The sequence below is a fragment of the Lissotriton helveticus genome, chromosome 5_1 (genome assembly GCF_964261635.1).
Source record: "Lissotriton helveticus chromosome 5_1, aLisHel1.1, whole genome shotgun sequence".
Classification (NCBI taxonomy): Eukaryota; Metazoa; Chordata; class Amphibia; order Caudata; family Salamandridae; genus Lissotriton; species Lissotriton helveticus.
Window position 1 is genome coordinate 1,952,858,532 of NC_136065.1, and position 24,162 is coordinate 1,952,882,693.

General features: G+C 47.5%; 1 long non-coding RNA gene across 5 annotated transcripts in view; it reads right to left on the reverse strand.

The window, feature by feature from the left end:
* LOC144756087 (uncharacterized) overlaps positions 1–24,162 on the reverse strand; it is a 1,092,383-nt gene that overhangs the window by 272,158 nt on the left and 796,063 nt on the right. Inside the window, exon 8 of one of the 5 annotated variants that reach the window (XR_013595072.1) lies at positions 19,421–19,507. The exons of the other annotated variants lie outside the window; for them this stretch is intronic. This is a non-coding gene — a long non-coding RNA (uncharacterized LOC144756087). Of the gene's footprint in view, positions 1–19,420; positions 19,508–24,162 lie in introns of those variants that run through there. 5 annotated transcript variants of the gene reach the window in all.

Below are 24,162 nucleotides of genomic sequence, written 5' to 3' on the forward strand. Positions count from 1 at the left end.
TCGGTGAGGAAACACCACACTGAGGTTTTTGTACTAATCGCCGACAACTCCTTAGATTTGTTGTTTGTGACGGAGACCTGGCTAGATGCCGCATCTAACCCTATTGTTGCGTTGGCCACCCCTGTTGGTTTTAAGTTTTGTAGGGTGGATTGCCCTGTTGGTAGAGGAGGTGGTGTAGCTCTCTTATACAGGGATAACTGGATTTTTCACAGTGAAGTTTCCAGTGTATGGGACGGGAGTGAGGCTCTGGATTTTAATATCCACTTCTCAGATCATTTTACACTGGGTGGCTCTCTTATCTATCGCCCCCCTGGTCCGGCCAGTGCTTTTCTTAAATCTTGTGGGGATGCCATAGCCAAGCGCTCACTGCATTTTTCCCATTTTATGGTTCTAGGCGATGTGAATCTACATCTTGATCAACAAGATGTCAAAGACTCAGTGGATTTCCTTGACTCCCTCCAACTTGCTCACCTTTCTCAATGGGTCTCCCATCCTACAGGGCAGCCATATTCTAGACCCCATCTGTTCCAACTTCCCTGTGATGGTGGACGAACTCTCCCCGGTCTCCTGGTCAGACCAATTTCTCATTGGTTTTTCCTGGGAGATCACTTGGCCAGCTCAGCCCTCTCGTTCCATCCGTCCTCCGAAATTCAGTAAAATTGATCCTTTTCAATTTAAGATCTCCTTGGCTGCTTCTAGGCCCCCCTACCCCCGTTGCTTCGCCCTCCTAAACTTGCTAGGGAATCTCCATCTAAACATTGGTTCCTACCGGAGATTAAAACCTTGAAACACGAGTGCAAAGTCCTGGAGAAGGCCTGGCGTTCCAGCTGCTATTACCTTAATGGCAAAGCGTTCATTGAGAGCCAAACAAAAAAGCTATCAAGCCGCCATCGCGGCAGCAAAAAGCCATTACATTACATCGCGCGTCGACCAAGCTAATAACAACTCTAAGGAAATCTTTTCAATTGTGAAAAGCTTCACGTCCCCACTGGCATTGGTGCGTTCTTCTCCTGTCTCAGAGGCCTGATGTAATACTCTGGCCAGGTTTTTTCTGAACAAAATTTGCGCCATTCAAGCCACGTTTGCCACCTGTGCTTTAACACCTGTGCCATGTATCTCTGTTCGGCCTTCGACTAATCCTACGCACAATTTTTCTTCTTTTTTGCCTGTAGATTTACCTTGCTCCCTCAAAATTCCGAAGGCTCTGAAATCGGGCTCGCCTACAGATGCCCGTACAGCCAGACTCTTGGCCTCAGTTTCAGATTGTATTAACCCGGAGGTCAATCGGATCATCAACATGTCGCTGCGGGAGGCCCTCGTTTGATCATCCTAGAAGCAGGTGAAACGTTTTCCCCTCCTCAAAAAACCATCTCTGGACCCATCTATTCCTGAAAACTACCGCCCCATCTCGTTGATTCCCAGCCTGGCCAAGGTCTGTGAAAAGGTGGTTACTAACCAACTCACCGTATACGTAGAGACCTTTGGCCTGCTCCATCCGGCGCAATCGGGGTTCCGGGCGGCCCACAGCACAAAGTCTGCTCTATTGGAGGTGGCTGAGGCAATTTGTGTGTGCCTTGATGCCGGCGGGAGGGCTGCTCTGGTCATGCTGAACCTCTTGACTGCCTTTGATACTGTGCCCCATGCCCTGCTGCTGGATTATCTCCTGGAGATCGGAGTTTCCGGGGCTGTGTGGGGTTGGATTAGGTCCTTCTTGGAGGGCCGCTCTCAGCAGGTTTGGATTCCACTGTGTGCCTCTGCTCCTCAAGCGGTGGCCAATGGTGTCCCACAGGGTTCATCCCTTAGCCCCCTTCTCTTTAATATCTATGTTACCCCGCTGTTCTATCTTGCGGAAGCATTAGGGGCTAAGGTGATGGCCTACGCTGACGACACCAAACTGCTGTTTTCCTGGGGCGGTGACGAGGACTCAGTTCTCCCGGCCCAATGTTGTCTATCCTCGGTCTTTCAATGGCTTGCGCAGGCACAGCTCAAATGCAATGAGGAGAAATCAGAGATCCTCTTGTATGGGGCTTTCCCTGCAGACTCCAGAGAAAAGATATGGCCCCCTGGTTCTCCTCTTCCTAGCTCCAAGGGTGATTCTGTAAAAAATCTTGGTGTCTGGTTCAGCGAGAACCTGATCTTCTCATCGCAGGTTAAGAAACTGGCGGGCTCCTGTTTTAGCATCCTTAAGTCTCTGAGGAAGTTTCTTCCTCTCCTCCCTAAGTCTGCGAAGGAGACGGTGGTTCGTGCTTTAATTCTATTGTGCCTCGATTATGCTAATGCATTGTACGCTAGCATTCCAGGCTACCTGTTGGTTAAATTGCAGGTGATTCAAAACTCAGCCGCCCGGCTCCTGCTGGGACTTTCCAGCAGGTGCAGTGTGTGCTCAGAAGACTACCAAAAGTGTTGCACCATCCTTGAGCATTGCAAGGCCTGATCCCACTTGCTGATTCAGCCCGACTGGCTTCCTAGCCAGAACCTGCAGCCTCTTTTTATACAGATAGATCCCCACTGAAGCGCATTAAGTTCCTGATGCTGATTTGCTCCCGGTCGTCCTTATCCCGCTGGTGGTGTACTGTTGGTGCTGCCTTGGACCTTGACCACCACTCACCATATCTCCTGCAGATTTGTCTTGCAAGTCACTGTACTATATACCTGTTTGCAGAACTTGTCCTTCCTTCCATAGGATAACATTCTAGCATTCAGAAATTGCACTGTGAGCACTTTTTAAATTTAAAGAATGTATATTTGAAAACTTACTTCCGGAACGATTTTTCTCTGATGCCTAAACATATTTAAAAATACTTGCTATTTTTATAAACCGGTGTGGATCTCCTTCTTGAGATGTGGTGTTACTTATTAATCAGTGTGTGTATTTTGCACTCTGTGTTAAGCCTAAGGCTTCTTGACACACTGCCCCCTAATAGATCACTATGGGATTCCACAGCAAACCTCTGTCCACTGTTAAGGGAACCCATGGACTCTTTACACGGTATACCAGATTATTGATATATCACATAAAGAGCCAGCTTCCGACAAGGGCTTGTAAAAAGGCTGTCTAGATTAATTGAAGTTTGACTTTTTGAAAAGAAAACTACCCTGTATGCCACCAATTTACACTGTACCCAAGATTCATTAGGATCTGGAAAAGCCACCAGGTCAACAATTACACATTTTGTATATCCTTGTTTGCATGAATTATGAATTATATGTGTGCTGCATCTCTTTTCTAAATGTACACATTACTTGTATATTTTCCTAACTTTTCAAATATGTTACATGCTGTTACCTTGTGTAGTTTTCCAGAATATTTGTGGAATTATGTATTTAAGGCACATAAAGTGGATGTATTTTCACATATGATGTCAATGTAACAAGAACTTTGCTTTTATTATGCAGACCTAGCATATTTTTATAGGGGATCCCACATTGTTACTACTTTAGCTGGTTGCTCACATCAGCAGTTTTCCAAACACTGCAGGGGTCTCCTTTAAACGGGAATGCACATCGCTAGTGAAATTGGCCTTCGTTGCTACTGCCTTAAGTAATTACATTGGAGCCACGCGCTGAGCAATACGTGCACGCCATTTCAGTGCTTTTGTAAAAAAAGAAGTGCAGGTGCTGAAAATTTTGCCAAGGAGGCCACTGCACACGTCTTCCTCCAGTGAGCCCCACTTTCAACACTCTCACTGCCTCAGTCTCTATCTTCTAAAATTGATCTGTTGTCTGTCCCCTAAGTCTTTGCTTTAAGAGTCTATCCTCTCACCTCTCTAATTGTTTTCTATCACCCTTGTCACACCCTATATTTCTGATTTGACCTCTATTCATTTTAGCCCTGCCCTTTTTTCTCTTCACATTTATCCATGCTCTGCTCTCTCTCCCCTCGATCTTGGCTCTTTACTATCACTCTCTAGCAGTGATTAGCTGTGTCTCTATTTTTTTCCTCTGTCCTGTCCTCCAGATCCTTTCATTATATCTTCTCTCTTCTTAATGCTGTCTTCTTCACCTGATGGCTGAATTCTCTTTGTATTTGATTTGCTCTCCTCCTTTTCTTCTACTTTGCTCCATTTTATCTCTCTCCTCTCTTGTTGTTTCTTCTCCTCTTTACTCTCGCTGTCTCTCATATCTAACACTGCTGCTGCCTGTGACCCCTTTCGTCAGCCTGTACATGTCTCTGCTATTCTGAACTCTGCGTTTTCCTGTTGTCATTCCTAAAGGAGCGGAAGATGTTTTAATTTCTTACCTACACTGAGTACAAAAACAAAATGTACACCAAATGAAAATGCTTTTTTTGCATATATTAATCAGTGTGGTATGACTGGGTTGATTGCGGAACAAGGGGCTGCTTGAGCACAGCAGGTCATGTCACTGCTGGTGCTGCCTGCAATTAGTATGTCCAGGGATGGCGACGGCATCGGCATCCACTTCTCAGCTTGCTGTGATCCTGCCTGCTACAGCACAGGCATTGTCCCCAGCAGTAATGCTGCCAATGCTGGTAAGTATGGCTGTGGTGCCTACTGGACTCACTCAGGCTCAGCAATTACCATGTTGGGGTGCAGCGCACAGATTCTACTGGCACACAAAAGTTGTGTTGGGCCACAGCCTCATCGAGCACATTGAGATAGCCGCAATGCAGGGCTGCAGGATATGCTGTTCTGGCTACGCAACAAGTGAAAAGTCCGCACTTACTTTCATTTATTCTTCCTCAAGAGCCCTCACTCCCAAGTTCCAAATGCGCTCTTGCAGCTTCCTTGCCTCAACTCTGTCATGAGCCAGCCCCCAGCTACAATTATTCAATGGGAGGTTTAGGCTCAGGCAGTGTCAGGGTGCAGCAGACTAGGGGATTAGAATGCAAGCCATAGTTTGTCGATGACTTCTTGGATTTGTGATCAGCATGATGACATCATCACTGACGTGGTGATACACAATCATGCCGGCCTGGACAGGCAATGTCGGCCTGCCTATGAACATTTACCAGCCAGTCACCATGCAATGTATGTTATTCTTTTTATTTTGAATTGAACAATTAATATCGAGACCACCACCTGCAGGTTCAGAAATTGTAGCCCCGGCCCTGTGAAAGAAGTGCAAGTGCTGAGCACCTGAAAGCACCTGCTCAAATTAAGCACTGTGCCACTTTAGCTTTATCCTTCGTATTCTCAGACCGACTGCTACCTCGCAGCTGAAGAAATGGTGTGGTTAATACATTGTAACATTGAAAGTAAGCGCCTCAGCTTCAGGACCAGACATGCAAGACATTTTTCTCTTGCAACATTGTCATTCTGGTTTTGCTTGTAACTGCGTGACCATGAAATCCTTTTATATCTTTCAGAGCCCTGTTTAGGTCGAGCCTGGGCAGCGCATGTGCTGCTCTGTGAGGCATGCTATACTCGGGTATGGACTTGAAGCTCCGCCTACTCTCCGCCCATCTTTTCAATTACCTCCTGTTGCTGTCCTTTCTAAATTCTGGATTCTGATTTGTTAATAGGCTTGTTACTCCCTCCTTATTACCGCCTTGTCTGCATTTGTAACCTCCCATAAGGACTGGCTCTTTTACTTGTATTGCTATTCGGTGTGTTTCATTTAGGTCTGGGAGCACTATTTATTTTAAACAACTCTCCTATTGCAGCAGTACATGCTTTCCTGCAGGGGACTCTCTGCTCCTCATCGCACGGTACCGCTTTTCAACTCTCTGCTGTCTGCTCCTCATGGCCAGGGCACCGTGCTTAAGGTTACAGCCTGATGCCCGCTTCAACGTGAACAACACAGGCGCCATGCAAACAATGGCGGACATTGCCTTATTTTCACAGCATGCACCCGCTCGACCAACTCGTTCTTTATGTCGCTTGGAAATGCGGAGCAGTATTATCTTATAATACATTATTTCGTTTGTGGAGACGCCACAAAACCGAGCATTGCCGTATCTATAATCTTCTAACCATACTCTTTGCTTTTCTCTGTGGCCTACATTTTGCCAGTATATCCGACTGGTGTGCTACACTGAAGTTGTTTTTGTTGACCACTCCGGTGTTGATGAATCACAAGAAATGTGCGTGTACACTTTGTGCTCAATTCGAACAGTTTACAAAATACAAACTTTGGCATTCTTAGATGCCAGAAGGGCCCGCGCGATTTGAATGTAAACAAAAAAAACACCAAGGCAAATGGTACACCCAGCTGAAAAGCAGAAAGAAGGCGGGGTCACGAGGGATAGTGTGGCAACAAAACAGATGGAAAGCACCTCCACGTAATCAGAAAGAGAAAACTGTATACAGTTAATCCATCATTAACACCCATTACATCTTGCTCATGTCAGTGGACATGCAGACTTGTTGATACATGTCACGAGCCTGCATTTCTGAAGTATTACTGGATTCCGACTTCTAGAGTGTCAGCAGGGTCGCATTGGGATTGAAAATCGGCCTGGGCACACAAAAAAAAAATCGGCCCACATTTGCATAATGCCTTTCCTCAAATCACTGCTTCAGCATAATTGCATTAAAAAGAAGGAGGGGGGGCTTTAAAAAATGCACGCATTAGTTTACACTAGTGAAACACACCTGAAAACAAGTGAGACCACCTCTACTGAGGCCCCCTGCCCCGCTCAGTATGTGCATACATTAATGGCCCGCCCAGCGAGACAAAGGGAGTGATACTTCTGCCTGTTGCTAAACCGGGGGCGGGGGACCGGCAGTGTTGGTGGCGGGGGTGGTAATGAGCGCCTATCTACCTGCAGAAAGACCACTCAGACACCCACTAGGCCGCTGGCTGTATTCCGAAAATAGAGACACCGCCCAAATCGGCCCCAGACTGCTCAAAAAAGCAGCCCACAGCAGGAACTATGACACCTGCCCCTCGGGCATTGCCCGAGAGCCCGTGTTACCAATCCGAGGCGGAGTGTCAGGGCGCTTTACTTTTGCACCTCTCCATAAAGCGAGGACAGAATGACATGTCCAAAACGATATTTAAAGGCAACCTTTGAAAAGTAAATAAAAGCATATAAATTTCAGATTAAGGTGATGATACTATTTCGAGGAGAAAAACAGTATTTACAGGAGGGCTTTGGACCTCAGAATCATTAATTCTCAAATAGGCATAAGACTGACGTGTTTATCAAAATGCATTTTCTGCAATTAATATGTTTTTTTGCGAAAATTAGAGTGTCACTCCTGTAGTGAGAGTTTCGCGCCATAGAGATGGCTGGCCAGTCCGAGTGGCCCAATTGGCTTTACTCCAGCTTCACTAGGGCATGTCTTTCCCTTTCTTAGGCGCTACATTTTGGGCAAACCCATTGCAGTCCAATGTTCGCGCACTTTTTGCCCTCAATTGTCCCTATTTTGGTGGAAATCTGTTCTTAAAGACAAAACATTTTGACGTGATTGATGGCAGTGAAAAACGTGCACAACTGTCACTGGCATTTCTTGTGGTTATGCTTTGGCTGTCACTGATGTCTTTGCAGTTGCCATTTTTTTTACAGGAAGCACGTTTCATTTGAGGAAGAGGGTGCGGAGGTTCGGTTTCAGCAACTGTGTTTCGCCTCGTAAGTGTTCAGCGGTCTGTTCACCGCCACTGGTATGGTCTCTGCTTTCACTATTTGGCTGTGAATGTTCTTTTTATATAAAGAAATGGAGTATAAGAAAAAAACATATCTTTTAACAAAAATATTTACTCTTTGCTCCTGGTGGTTATTGTTTTTCTTTCTAATGCCTGTTAGTGGTGTTTTTTGGCCTCCGAGACCGCAGATCACAAATATTTCCCTTTCCTTGTCTCATGGTTTACTTTTGAAGCAATCGCAGCACTCACATTTTAGCTTAAGATGTTTAAAGCTAAAGAGTGCGTACTGTGATTAATTTGCAGTGCGGTAGCTATTGCATTACTGAAAGTCTGAGCAATTGGTGTTGCATTATTATTAGCAACGGCAATAGCTCAAACTTTTGGTAATGATTGCATTGCAAATGCGTGTTTTGATTTAGTCAAAGAGCCCAAAGCAGGCTGACACTAGAAGCTGTCCTTGACGGACTTTGCCTTCCTGGTCTTGGACTGCGTGCTGGACCGCAGCCGACACTTCAACGATACTTGGTAGCCTTTCAGGTAAGAGCTGTGTCCTTGACAGTCATTTTCTCTGTTCCTGATAAGTGCATTTCAGGCAACTTCTAATTGATACCCCCCTTAAAAAACACAAACCTTGTTTTGCTTTATTGCAGATAATTTTGATTAATTCCTAATGGTGCTGATGCTGATGTCCTCTTGACTCACCAAATTGTACAGATTAATTCTGTGTCTGTGGTGAGTAATTCTTCCTTTATTTTTGATAACCTTAAGTACGTGATTGATGAACGATTATATTCAGTAAAAAACAAGTTACTTACCTATACACTCTGGTTCTCCAGTATTGATATCTTCATAGAATCACATGCTTGAATCTTCCCAGTCATCATGGTGGGAGTCTTGCGGAAGTTAGAAAAGCAGTACTATAAAAAAACATTAGAAACCATCAAAAGGAAAGGAAAACTTTGACATCCATCAGCATCTTTATGTTGGTCTAAACTTTAACCAATCAGAGACAAGCCCTAGAACCTCAACTCCCCAGCAGGGCCACCATACCTCAGATTTCGCGCACCAGAGTGTTAGGGTAAGCAGTCGCATGAGGTAACAAGCATTTACAATGCAATGGTCTCGGCATTATTAAAGGTAGAGCTATTGGCATTGCTCTTGACTTTTTTTTTAAAATCATAAATAAATGGCATTGTCATTTACATTGTCAATAGCTTAATCGTTTGCATATGCGAGACCTATTGCATTAGCACCCACACACAGAGTAAGTAGTAGAGTGAGTAGTTGATAGTGAGTAGGAGAGAGTTATTAGTAAAGAGTATTAGAGAGCGAGTAGTAAAAAGTGAAAGAGTGAGTATTATATAGTGAGAGAGTGAGGCAGGATATAAGTCCCTTGTAGGTTTATATTAAACACAATCGTTTTCTCAAGCACAGTGCAAGTGCTATACAGGTGAAACCTAAAATGAGTACCAGGCATTAGCAAACGATCACCTGAATGGAAATGTACAGATTTGCACTTTGGCCCAGACAAATTTGGTGGAAACCGGATACTGTAAAATATTCAAAATATATATGTTCACAAACCGACGCACCTACTGCCCTCAACCCTCTGCCCTCAACCCTCTACACTCTGCCCTCAACACTCTGCCCTCAACACTCTGCACTCTGCCCTCAACACTCTGCCCTCGACACTCTGCCCCCTGCCCTCAACACTCTGCCCTCAACACTCCGCCCTCAACACTCTGCCCTCAACACTCTGCCCTCAACACTCTGCCCTCAACACTCTGCTCTCTGCCCTCAACATTCTGCTCTCTGCCCTCAACACTGCCCTCTGCCCTCAACACTCTGCCCTCTGCCCTCAACACTCTGCCCTCAACACTCTGCCCTCAACACTCTAGCTAGCTAGCTTGAATCCAGTGGCAAAGTGAGCAAGGGACTCACGTCTGAGCATACCCTGCCAACTTATGGCGAACAAAGCAAAACCAAAGGAAATGAAGGACGGAGCGTTGACAATACAAGCACTCACCCCCAGTCAACTGATCTGGGTTTAATCCATCACCATTCTTTAGCCCACTCTGCCACCCCAGTTCAGACATGGCCATATGCAAATTAGTCTGACCCTGTGCCTCATGGGAACAGTCCTGCCCGAACTGCCAAGCCATGCCTTCCCTGGACCGGAAACAAGATTCCCAGTACGGTTTCTGGCATTGCAGCCGTCTTCAGCCGGGCTAGCTTGAATCCAGTGGCAAAGTGAGCAAGGGACTCACGTCTGAGCATACCCTGCCAACTTATGGCGAACAAAGCAAAACCAAAGGAAATGATGGACGGAGCGTTGACAATACAAGCACTCACCCCCAGTCAACTGATTTGGGTTTAATCCATCGCCATTCTTTAGCCCACTCTGCCACCCCAGTTCAGACATGGCCATATGCAAATCAGTCTGACCCTGTGCCTCATGGGAACAGTCCAGCTCTAACTGCCAAGCCATGTCTTCCCCGGAACGGAAACAAGCTTCCCAGGACCAGTTTCTGGCATTGCAGGAAGCCTACCAAAACGCGCGAGGCCACAAGCATCCCTCAGACACGGGGACATGAGCACCTGCAGAGCCAGAAGACACACAACCACGTTTCTCCGAGGTGAGGCAGGAGTGCCTCGGAGAAACCAGTGTCTTTTTGCGATTCGGGGTGTGGTTTTCGTTCTCTCCTCTTCCCATTGGCTGGAAGGTAAAATTCCAGCCAATAGGAAGAGGAGAGAAAGATCCAAGCCCCGTCTTTTTCGGATTCGGGGGCGTTTTTTTAAGGTTCTTTCTTGGAACCTTAAAAAAAAGCCCTCGAATCCAAGCCCCCTCTAAGAAACATTAAATCTTCGGGCTCCGCCCACACTGCTTACAGCAGTGCGACGAGTCCTCGACCTAAAAAGTGGCAAGCTTAGAAGGGGAGGAAGGACGACTGCATGTGAATCTTTAAAAGATATCAATACTGGAGAACCGCAGTATACAGGTAAGTAACTTGTTTTTTCTCCAGTATTGAATCTTTCATGATTCACATGCTTGAATCAGAGTAGTTAGCAGTACCATTCCCTTAATCATCATGAACAGGCGAAGACACCTTCGTATCCATATGAATAAACATATATATCTATATAATATGACAGTAATCTAGGAAAAATAACCGGTTATCCCCAAAAAAATTATATATATATACACATATATATATAAGAATATGTATATAAGTATATATAAAACACACGTATATAGACACACCAGAAACATTCCCTGTGTCCAAAACAAACATAGAACAGGCGTAATAGATACGAAAAGACTGTACCTCACATGAACAGATGCCTCAGGACAGCTTGACTCACTGCTGCATCCGTCTTCCAAGGCGAATCCAGGCAGTAGTATCTGGTAAACGGTTGCACGTTCAACCATGTTGCCGCTCTACAGATGTCTGGAAGTGATACTTCGACAAAAAGGGCTGAAAAGGCGGTCATTTTCCTTGTGGAGTGCGCAGTCACCCTTGCAGACAACGGTCTTCCAGCTTTGTTATGGCAGAAAATAATCGCAGAAGAAATCCAACGTGCAATACTAATCCTAGAAAGAACCTGGCCTTTGCTTGGAGATGTAAAAGATACAAAGAGCTGTTCCGATTTCCTGAAAGTTTTTGTTCTATGGATGCAGAATTTGAGGCATCACCTCACATATTTGAGGCATCACTTCACATCCAAAGAATGTAATGATTTTTCAGCAGAGGTGGAAGGATTTCCGAAGTACGTTGTTAGTACTACTGGTTCATTTAGATGAAAAGAAGTTGGAACATACGTATACAATGTGGATTTGTTCTCAATATTACTTTATCATGTTTAAACTATAGAAAAGGTTCAGCAACAGTGAAGGCTTGAATTTCACTGATTCTCCTAGCCACGTGAGGGCCAACAAGAGTGAAGTTTTCCGCAAAACGTATTTCAATTCAGCTTCGTGGATCGGCTCAAAGGGCGGTTTCATCAGATGAGTGAGGACTGTGTTTAACTGCCATGGAATCGCAGGACGCTTCAAGGGTGGAAAAACTCCGAAAAGGCCCTTCAATCATTCCTTTACTATTCTTGTAGATCATAGCGAGAGTTCCCCCAGTTTCCCGCGAAGCCTGGAAATTGCTGCCAGGTGTACTTTGATTGATGAATGAGAAAATGTTGATCTTGCTAAAAGAAGAAGGTAAGGTTATACCTGTTCTGGGGTTGACAGAAAAGGATGAATACCTTTTTCAACAAACCAATGGCAAAATCTCTTCCATTTTGCAGCGTATGATTTATTAGTGGAAGAAGCTCTGGAGCGCTGTAGGATGGATGGACTTGCAGTTTGGAGCGATGTCTTGATCTTTAAATTCATAGTGGTGAGATTCCAGGCCGATAAACACAGATTTGATCTGAGGGTGAAGAATCTGACCGTTGTCCATGGACAGCAAGTTTGGCAGTGGTTGAAAGAGAATGTGCGGGGATATTGAGCACAGTAGAAGTGCTGGGTACCAAAGCTGCCTCGGCCCTGCCAGTGCTATGAGAATGAGATGGCATGGTTCTTTCTTGATTTTGCACAGCACCCCGGAATGAGAGGGAACGGCGGAAAAGCATGGGCGAACATTCCTGTCCATTGCATGTGCAAAGTGTTCCCCCAAGAGTTGGCCTCGGGAAATCTGCTGGCGAACTTCTCGCTCTTCTTGTTGTTGCCGGTCGCGAAGAGATCCAGTTTCGGAGTACCCTACAGTTTGAAAACTCGCCGTAGCAGCTTCAAATCTAATTCTCATTTGTTACATTGGGAGTTGGTTCTGCTTAAAGAATTCGCCCATTCGTTGTCCATGCCTGGAACATGCTCTATATGTAACGTTATCTCGTGCTGTATTAGCCATTTCCAGATTTCCTGGGCTTGATCTGATAATGTGCAAGACCCGGTGCCCCCTTGTTTGGCCACGTAGAACATCGTTGTGGTGTTGTCTGTTTTCACCAGAACAGAATCGCCTTGGATTCTTGGACAGAACGCCTGCAGTTCCAGAAAGACTGCCCTCAATTCCAAGAGATTGATGTGCAATTGCGTTTCTTGAACAGACCATCTTCCATGGATTTTCAATTTCTGGAGATGCGCTCCCCAACCGAAGCATCCGTATTCCTAACGTAACTGGGCCGTGTTGCCTGAAATGGGAGGCCCGGAGAGATATTGCGCTCTTCCTCCCACCATGACATCCCACATTGACCGAGAGATGAGAATGATGTCTTCGAAGGAGCCCCGTACCAGAATCCACTGCATGCCCAGCTGCTCTCATGGAGGTCTCATGTGCAAACAACAATGTGGTATCAACGGGATGCATGATGACAGCATCCCCAGCAAAGATTTGTTCACTCTCACAGAAGTGGACTCTATTGCGCGCAGAAGGGCTGCCAAGGGCATTATCTTGTGCTTTTGTTATGGAGTGGGAAAAGCTTTCATTATTCTGATGTCCAATACCACTCCGAGAAATATACGTCGCTGGCTTGGAATCGGGCATGACTTCTCTTCAATGAGTAGCAAGCCTAGAGACTTGAATAGCCGCTGACATGTCTGTGTAGACCTTCTTGCAGAGTGGAACGATGGCCCTTTCACCAGCCAATCGTCCTTGTGGCCCTGCCTTCTCAGAAAAGTCGCTACCAGAGCCATGCATTTCGTGAAATGCATGGCTCCGAGTGAAGGCCAAAAAGTAGAACTATGAACTGATAGTGACACCCTGCCACCTCAAACCTTATAAACTGACAATGCTTTCTTTGCATGGATGGAAATGTGGAAGTATGCATCCAAGAGATCGAGGGACACAAAAAAATCCCCCTTGTTCACCAATAAGAGAACCTCTTGCAGGGACAACATTCTGAATGATTATTTCTTGATGTATTTGTTCAGCTGTCTGGCTCAGCCCCAGCCACCGAGGGCCGCCGAGCACTCCAGCCTCCAGCCACCCGAGGGCCGCCGAGCCCACCAGCCTCCCGCCACCCGAGGCCCGTCGTGGCCGCGCAAGATTTTCCCGCCGCCCTAGCCCGCGGCCCCGCTCCCCCGCCAGCCGATTGGCTCCCGCTCCCGCCCTCCCGCAGACCCTCCCGACCGGCTCCCTTTTTAAGGGGAGCCCGACCAGAGCCAGGGAGTGACCACTGCGCCTCCTGGCCTGGTCACCCCCACGCTCCTGTGCCTGCCTGCTCAGCCCCAGCCACTGAGGGCCGCCGAGCACTCCAGCCTCCAGCCACCCGAGGGCCGCCGAGCCCACCAGCCTCCCGCCACCCGAGCACGCCGAGGCCGCGCCAGATTTTCCCGCCACCCCAGCCACCCGAGGCCCGCCGAGGCCGCGCCAGATTTTCCCGCCGCCCTAGCCCGCGGCCCCGCCCCCCCGCCAGCCGATTGGCTCCCGCTCCCGCCCTCCCGCAGACCCTCCCGACCGACTCCCTTTTTATGACGCCCCCAGAGCGACCGCGCAGCTGACGCGCGCAGCGGGAGCACCGACTGAGCGCCGAAGGTGCGCCAAAGGTAAGCCCGTCTGCGCCCGTCCGCGCCTGGACCGCGCCCAGGGCCAAGACCCCTGGCCCCCGCCGGACGTACGACGCCGCCACCCTCAACACACTCAACACCGGCCGAATCCCGGGATGCTACCGAGCCACCCCGAGACGAACCCACGGACCCTTCAGCTGCCACGCCTGCAAGTTCACCTGCATCCGGACCTGCCCCGCACCAGCGCCCGCCAAGCCGAACACCAGCAGCAACCACCTCAAGTGCATCCTACTCAACACCCGCTCCGTCCACAGACACGCCATCGAACTCTGGAACCTCCTCGACACCACAGCTCCTGACGTCGCCTTCCTCACGGAAACCTGGATGAACGACTCCTCAGCGCCCGACATCGCCATCCCAGAGGGCTACAAGATCACCCGAAGAGACCGCGGCAACCAGACTGGAGGAGGCATCGCCATCATCTACAGAGACACCATCCGCATCGCGACCAACACCGACGACACCCTGACAACCGCCGAACACCTGCACTTCCAGATCCACACGGACCCCAAAACCACCCTCAGAGGCACCCTCATCTACCGACCCCCGGGACCACGCACACAATTCAGTGAAGACATCGCCGACTTCATCAGCCCGCACGCCCTCCCCTCCGCTGACTTCATCCTCCTGGGGGACATCAACTTCCACCTGGAGAACAACAACGACCGCAACACCACCACCCTGCTTGACAACCTCGCCATCCTCGGACTCAAGCAGCTGGTGACCACCCCCACCCACCTCGCCGGACACACACTCGACGCTGTCTTCTCTTCCAGCAAGGACATCGTCTTCAGCCACGCCACCGGACTCCACTGGACGGACCACAGCTGCGTCCACTTCACCTTCAGAAGATCCACGATCCACCACCACCAGCAACAGGTTGCGCGAAGAAACTGGAACAAGATCAAAGCAAACCAGCTCGCCACTTCCTTGAGCCAACACCCTCCCGCCAGCTCAGCGAACCCCAGCCAGGCCGCCGACAACCTCACAAAGTGGATCAGCAACTGCGCAGACGACCTCGCCCCACTGAGGACCCCGCCTAGCAGACCCGGCAGCAAGAAGGCCCCATGGTTCACCGACGAACTCAAGAGCTCCAAGAAGAACTGCCGAGCCCTCGAGAAAGCCTGGAGAAGGGAGCCAACACCGGACAACATGACCACCCTCAAGCTCGCCACCCGGAAGCACCATCAACTGATCCACGCCACCAAGAAATCAGCATTCAAGGACCGGCTGGACAACAACGCACACAACTGCAAGGAACTCTTCAACATCGTGAAAGAGCTCTCCAACCCCAACGCCGGAATCAACGACATCACCCCGTCGCAAGACCTCTGCAACTCCCTCGCCTCCTACTTCCACAACAAGATCGCTGACATACACAACAGCTTCAGCCCACAAACAACGCTCCCCACGACCGCACCAACGCCCCCCACCACCACCCTCAGCGCCTGGACCCAGATCAACACAGAAGACACCATCTGCACGATGAACTCTATCCACTCCGGATCTCCGACAGACCCCTGCCCTCACCACGTCTTCAACAAGGCCGACGCTGTCATCGCACCCCACCTGCGGGACATCATCAACACCTCCTTCGACACCGCCACCTTCCCTGAGAGCTGGAAGCACGCCGAAATCAGCGCTCTACTAAAGAAACCAACAGCGGACCCCACCGAACTCAAGAATTACCGCCCCATCTCGCTCCTCCCGTTTCCAGCCAAAGTCATCGAGAAGACCGTCAACAAGCAGCTGGCCGCCTTCCTCGAGACGAATGGATCCCTCGACCCCTCACAGTCTGGCTTCCGAGCCAACCACAGCACCGAGACCGCCCTCATCGCTGCCACCGATGACATCCGAGCCCTGCTGGACAACGGCGAAACAGCAGCCCTCATCCTCCTAGACCTCTCCGCGGCGTTCGACACTGTTTGCCACCGCACCCTAGTGCAGCGCCTCAGCAACATCGGAATCCAGGAAAAGGCTCTGGAGTGGATCATCTCCTTCCTCGCTGGAAGGACACAGAGAGTACGCCTGCCACCGTTCAGATCTGCAGCCACGGAAGTCATCTGCGGCGTTCCTCAGGACTCCTCGCTCAGCCCCACCCTCTTCAACGTCTACATGAGCCCCCTTGCGGCCATCGCACGCCAACACAACCTCAACATCATCTCCTACGCCGACGACACCCAGCTGATCCTCTCCCTGACCAACGACCCCGCCGCCGCCAGAACCAACCTCCACGAAGGGATGAAAGATGTAGCCGAGTGGATGACGACCAGCCGCCTGAAACTGAACTCAGACAAGACGGAAGTCCTCATCCTAGGCTCCTCGCCCTCCGCCTGGGACGACTCCTGGTGGCCCCCCGCCCTGGGCACCGCACCCAAACCGACAGACCACGCACGCAACCTGGGCTTCATCCTGGACTCCTCCCTCTCCATGACCAGACAAGTCAACGCCGTCTCCGCGTCCTGTTTCAACATCCTGCGCATGCTACGGAAGATCTTCCGGTGGATCCCCACCGAGACCAGGAAGACGGTCACCCAGGCCCTCGTCACCAGCCGACTGGACTACGGGAACGCCCTCTACGCCGGAACCACCGCCAAGCTCCAGAAGAGACTCCAGCGGATCCAGAACGCCTCAGCCAGACTCATCCTCGACATCCCCCGACGCAGCCACATCTCCGGACATCTGAGAGACCTGCACTGGCTCCCCGTCAACAAGAGATTCACCTTCCGTCTCCTCACCCACGCACACAAAGCCCTACACGACCATGGCCCGAGCTACCTCAACAACCGCCTCAACTTCTACGCTCCCAAACGCCACCTCCGATCGACCAACCACGCCCTCGCCGCCGTCCCCCGCATCCGAAGAGCGACAACAGGAGGAAGGTCCTTCTCCTACCTGGCCGCCAAGACCTGGAACACCCTCCCGACCGACCTTCGCCTGACCCAAGACCACCTCTCCTTCAGGAAGAAGCTCAAGACCTGGCTGTTCGAGCAGTAGCGGCACCCCACCCCCCCCAAGCGCCTTGAGACCCTCCGGGTGAGTAGTGCGCTCTATAAATGCCTTGATTGATTGATTGATTGACCTCTCTCCATTTCCCGCATTTTTTCCTTACAAAGAAGTTGGAATAGAAGCCGTTCCCTCATTGACTGGAAGGAACTCTTTCTATTGCCCCATTTAAGAGCAAGGTCGAGATCTCTAGCTTTAGCAAAATATGTTGATGTGTTCTCCTTGCAGGCAGATTCCGAGGAGGCTTCTAAACAAATTAAATGGTGTGGCCCCAATGGATGATGTCCAACACCCCTTTGTCCTTCGTGATGGCTTCCCATTGGCACAGAAAAGAGGAAAGCTGATGGATCTTCTGAGGCTGAAGTCGAGAAGAGGTGGCTGGTGGATGGAAAACATCACTGTGTTCTAGAGGAATCTTGTGATATACCTCATGCAGAAGGCTTGCGTCTAGCTGATTGCACAACGCGTTGGTTGCTGCTGCTGACCCCCATACTGCGGCCTATAACTCTGTTGGGAGTAAGGCTGAAATCTGTATGATAGGAAGGTCTTTGTTGAAACTGTGTTTTGTCCTCTTCCTCCACGAAAAGACTGAAAACTCCTTTGCTGCAGCTTCCCTAAGGAACCCCCATCTCCATATCCGTCTTGATGCTCTGTAATGCCTCGTCAACATGTTTACCAAACAGGTTTTCCCCATCGAAGGGCATGTCCAAGATCTTCAATTGAAATTCAAGGCGGAAGGACGTCATCCTAAACCAGCCCTGCCTACGGAGAAACGCGGCTCCTGCCATATGTCAAAGCAATTGAGGACAGATCCATAGCCGAATCAATGACTTCAGAAGAAGCCCTAGCACCTTCCTGCAGGAAGTCTTTTGCTTCCTTTTTTTTATCCTCGGGAAGGACCTCAAGAAACGGTCAAGATCCGATCAAAACTGGCGGCCATTTCGACCCAAAATTGTTAAGGCACTGGAGGCCTTGATAGAAGTAGCTGCCATAGTAGCAAAGCGTCTGCCGATACTGTCAAGCCGCTTACCTTCTCTGTCTGGAGGCACGGGCCAAGGCGATGGCGGATTCCTGGAGCGCCTCTTCACTGCCTGCATTATCAATGAATCCGGTCGAGGATTCCCAACCAAGCACGCGGAAGCCGAATCGGGTGCTTTGTATTTTTTTTTTCCATCCTTGGTAATACAGCCAGAACAGAAGCCGGATTTCTCATAAGCTTCAAACCTTCTTCCCATATACAATCCACTATTGGTATGGATCGTACCGATTTCCTAGCAGGAGCCTTAAAACCATAGAGGAAGCATTCGGTCTGTATTACGGGTAAAGGAAAATCCCATCTTTTAAAAGCCCTTTCCAGTAACTCATTGAAGCCTCAAATGTCTCCCGGAGGTGAACTCGCGGTAGGGAGGGAAGGCGACGGCGAAGATAGAGCGACGTAATCCTCCCATTATCGGCCAACTAAGTTTGGATCTTGCATGAGCTCACCCTCCTCAGGCTTGTCGTCCGCTTCACTCTCGATATAATCATCATGTATTGTAATGCTCCAGGAGCTACTCTCTCTTCCTGAGAAGCAGGCGGTGGAGTAACCACTGGCGGTGGTGATTGAACCTGAATACTCGGTCATCCGGCCATTAGCGGGACTGGAGTGTGAAAGTCTGGAAATCACCTGTAGTAATCATGGAGCATTTGGTGACCAGGGAGGTCGACACTAACACTGTATCTCTTCGTACCTCTTGTTGCTCCTCGTAAACCTTCTATGGATCGTTGCTCCTAAAAAGAGTCGCATCGCTGCGCCCGAGGACGGGCCGTGAGGGAGTAGTCCCCTTCCATAAACTCTGACGTTGCCTGCATATGTTAAAAAGTCAAAGAACTATCCCGGAAGAGGTAATTTACCGAGAAATGTTCCCCTCACTCATACTAGAAACTACTGATAATATTTTCAGTCACTGGTCACAAACTAGTTTATATCGTTCACAGTCTTTTTATTAAGGAACATAAGAATTAAAAATTCTTTGCAGAATCAATACCAATACATAAAGAATAAAAATATTTCATATTGTACAATGAATTAAAATAGAATATTAAAACGTGTTCATAATTATACAGTGTAACAAGCAGAGAAAGAAAATACACATTTCTAAATGATCAACATGATCCTATCACTGATTATGGGAAACATTATTAAAACATTTTTTTTAACAAAATCTTTACACAATGAAATAAAAAGAAACCCCCACCATTCAACAACACCTTTTTTTTGGTTACGAATTGTAAGATTCACCAGCCTATATAACACTTGCCTGCATATGTGCCTCATCCTCCTCATCCGAGTCTTGGCATTTAACCATGAGCTGTGATGGGCTGTAAGCTGGACCGAACAAACTCTCGTCTCCGTATCTAGAAGGTGAGAGGGGGGCAGAGGTGATATTTTGGTTAGAGATGTCAGACCCGGAGACTTTTGGACTAACCAAAGTCTTTTAATGTCCTGTTTATGTTCCGTCGACGAAGGGAAGCGTCTGACAGTAATTGTCGTCGACACAGCAGTCTAGAAGTAGATTTAAAGACCGTCGTCGACAGGGACGTAGACTATGTCATCGCTGGTCTTGCCAATATCAACAAAACAGAGTACCTCTGACACCATAAATCACGCTAAATTTTTATATAAGCAGGAGTCCCTTTTATTGACCCTGAACTTGTTTTATTTTTTGTATCTTTATATAATTTTAGCAATCAAGTATTCCTTCACCGTATACACAAAACACATTTTTTTTTTAAAAGAAAAAACCTTTACATTTATACACGAAACATGAAAAATTATGCAAAAAAAGACTCTTACAACAATACACTTAAATTATTGCGAATGTTTGAATTTCTCTCCAACTTTTAAATATTTTCACTCAAAGAAGAGAAACCTTTTACACCTTTAAATAACTTCAACATTGAAGAGCATTATTCGTGTTTCTACAAGATTCTAATGTCCTATTATTATTCACTGTGTCAGGACTATGTGCGATGTTAGTCCTGTACACCTGTCCTGATTTTTGGTCCTTTTTGGTGGTCTGAAAAGAACATTAAGCTTTCATTTCAAGGGGCGAGTTTATCTTATTCCAACTCAACCAGATGGAGAAAAACCAAATTGTCTTAGAGTTGATGTTTCTAGAACACTGTGTTATGCCGACGCGTTTCGACCTTGCTGTTGTGGGACCAACACGTTAATTTGTCTCAAGGTCTTCATCAGGGCTGGTATCAGTTGTAATAGGACAGGTTTTGATGTCGTCTTTGTAGCAGAAGAACATACACTTTTTTTCTTCTTTGCTACCCTCTCGCTTATGGTATATGTGTTTTCCGGGGTTAAAATTTGCCGCTGTTCATGCAGCTGATTTCTTCACTGTCCCGGCCGATAAAGGGTGTCCTGGACGCACTGTTTGGTCTGCATTCCTCTTCCCGTATTTCTCGTTTCCGTCTTTGCTCTCGCTCTGGCTGGTCTTGCCATCGTCTGAGACGTAGATGTGACCGTCGACGGAGTTGCCGTTGCCATCGACGAGGTGAACATCGACACAGTAATCTTCAACGAGGCCGTCGACCCTGCCGTCGTCAATGCGGTCATAGCCACAAACGTCAACTGTGATTTATCTGCTGTTCTCGACGAAGGGTCCGTTGATGGAGCTTTAGAGGTGTGACAGGCAGAGAAGCAGCTGAAAACCTTTTCTGACCAGTCTCTGTTTCAAGGCTGTTTTTTTAGCAGTGGTAGTTTTATCAGCCTTTATTTTCTTTGGATCAGCCTTTAATGAGGTAGAGCTCTTTTTTTTACGTTCCCTCTCAGTTGAGGATGGCCCAGGACTTTCTTCAACATCAAATCCAGAATACGTTCTGGATTTTTTCTTCTGGAGCCATATTAACAATCTGACCTCCCTGTCTTTCAGTGGTTTGGCCGAAACGGTTCTGCAGTATTTACAGTCCTTAGCAGTATGCTTGGGATAAAGGCAATAGAGATAGTCCTTGTGGGGGTCCTCAGAGAAAAGTATTGTCTTACCACAAGATCTGCAGGGTCTAAATAGCCTTTTCTTTGTTCCCTCTGACATTCTGGAAGCAAAGTAGAAAGAAAACCAATACCTTGAGGAGAATTCAGCAGGGTCAAAAGTTCACTCACTGCCAAACTGAGCAGAGCTCAGGGAGACTCCCTTACACACAACGTGTGGTTAGAAATCTGAGGTAGGGTGGCTCTGCTGGGGAGTTGAGGTTCTAGGGCTCGTCTCTGATTGGTTAAAGTTTAGATGTACATTAAGATGCAGAAGGATGTTAAAGTATTCTTTTCCTTTTGATTGTTTCCAATGTACTTTTAGAATACTGCTTTTCTAACTGCCGCGATACTCCCACCATGATGACGGGGAAGATTCAAACATGTGAATCTATAAAAGATTCAATACTGAAGAATTTGGTTTCTCTACAGATCGGGCCGAGTTCTACGTTCCAATGCCATTTTATTGCGATTGTGGCCTCCTAAAAATCATTGAATGACGTTCCTTTAGAGCAGTGATACTACGGTCCGGGGGCCACTTGCAGTCCTCTTGACCTTTACTTTGCGGCCCAATGATGAACAGCAGCAGGAGCTTATGCTCAGTTGCTGAGCAATAATATCCAGAAAAAAATGTTAAATAAACGGGTGAGCATTTATTAACCTGCAAATAAATGCTTGCCTGCTTATTTGGCATGTTTGTACACCTTACACAATCCCTGACCCACCCAGACCCCCCCACCTCCACCCTGCTGGCATCATTGCGGCCCTCGGTCACACCACAGACTGTACTATGCGGCCCCATGGCAAATGTTTGTGAGTACCCATGCTTTAGAGAGAAGGTAACTTCAGGCCCTTTTTCTTTAAAAGTACAATTCTTCATGTTCCTAACCTGGTTGATGTTGGGCTTTTTTAAATGTATTTTATTGATTTTAAGAAAAACAACAAGTCATACAGTGCGTCAGCATTAGAAAGGATCCATCGTGTGATATACATTAATAGCATGTATGATCGAACAAGACAAAAAATACATACATATATGGAGTTGTCCATCGGTCTGGGACTCTTTCAAGACAATGATACATGAAGCATGACTTTGAGGAATATATCATATAAGAAAGTAAAGTAAAGTAAAGTCCACATTTGTAAAGCGCACAATCACCCGTAAGGGTCTCTAGGCGCTGGGGGGCCGTCGGGAAGATTAAGCGAGCTATTGCCCAGAGTCACATGGTGCTGGGCTTACCTGCCGCCGGAGCCGGGGATCGAACCGTGGTCCCCAGATTCCAGCGTCAGTCGCCCTGGCCGCGGCGCCACACCTCAAACACCAGTGCCTAGTTTGTCGCCGAAAAATCAGCAAACACAATTACTCAGCTCTCTGTTCAATCCTCTATCCCAGACCCATCCTCACCTGAATGATCATCATCATCGTGAAACACCTCAATGGATGTATTTTGTTAAGGCTATACGAAGTAATACATGTATGATGCAGAAAAAAAGAAATGCACAAGTTAAAACCTGTTGTTACAGGACACAATGTGAACAAGATGTAACACGTTTTCTCAGTCGAATCAGAAATGGGTGCGGCCAATTCCCTCTCCCAGGCTTTCCGCGTAGGTTACTGTTGTGGTTGTATATCTGTTCTCAGGGTTTTGTAGAAATGTGTAATGAGCTACCACTCCTCCCCCAATCCTATGAGACCATCAAGGATTACTGAGGTGAAAGGAGCCGCCGGAAAATCAGTCCATAATTTCCTTGTCACACTCTCCAGCTTTGAGTAATGGAGGAAACGTGCTGGCCCTGTTGTAGAACATTTTGGGACCCTAGTGTAATTTTCCCGATTCATGCCCTTATATAGGTATAAATCACCATATCCTTATATAGGCAGAGAAATCATAACCATATTTAGACATACCTCATGCAGTCCAAATACGCCATGGCTACTTCCCCTAGTTCCGAAAATCCACAACGATTTCTTGGAAAACTCGGCTTCAGCAGCTAGGGACTTCCCCTTGCTTGAATATTGATTCATCCAAGAACTCATTGAGTTTTCAAATAACTGAGACTCTTTGATGACGTTATTATGTCCACCTTTAAGTCAATCTCGGCACCTTCAAGGTATAAATATGCCCACAGTTGCCTTAGCAAACACACGGTGATTTGGAGCAGTTCGACTATCTACTTGCCTGACGCATCTGGTTACAGCAAGTGCCGAAGGAAGACGACCCTCCAGCAGACGCACTGAGAGAGACGCTGTCTTTTCCCTGGCCGAGAAATCCAGCTCCAGTGTTTCCAAGCTACCCTTGCGGGTTGTTGGGAAATCGAGTCCTGAGACTGACCTCCTTCATTCTAAACCAAGGTACGGAGCTGATTAGACCCTAAGAGAAATCTTGGATAGATTCTTGGCAAAAAGAATACTAAATTTATGCCACACCTCACTTACTTGTTCCCTCGTACTAGACTTAGGTTAGGTACATCGCGGTAGGCATATTTTAGAAGCAGCAGTAGAGTACTTTTTAGCCTTTGGTATTTATGTATGTATTTATCTATGGTCTAGGAACCATACAATGCTTTTACAGTATTATTTTATCCTACTCTTCTTACTGTACGCATTATACTTTGCAACAAGTCTTACGATTGTAGGAGTTCATTTCTTCTGCATGAGAAAGAGGACTGTTCAATAAATAATTTTATTGAAAACGCCTGTCTCTCTAGTTCTCTGCACCTCTGTTGAAACGAAGCATGCACAATTGACTGAGTAAAATATCTATCTATTGTTTCCACAACTCTAAAGATCAGGTTTATCTTGGAGAAACAAAATTGTCATGTTTATGCGGTTGTCAGAAACGAAATCCCTTCTTGTGAATTCGAGAAAATTTCTAGTGACCTCTGAGTTAGCTGGCACTCACAAATAAGTTTAATATATTTGATAGCGACCTAGTAGACATAAGTCCTACGTCACATCTATAGGATATATTATTCCAATGCGCAGAACCTATTGGGAATATAGGAACTACACTACAGCCCCACTCTAAAAGAG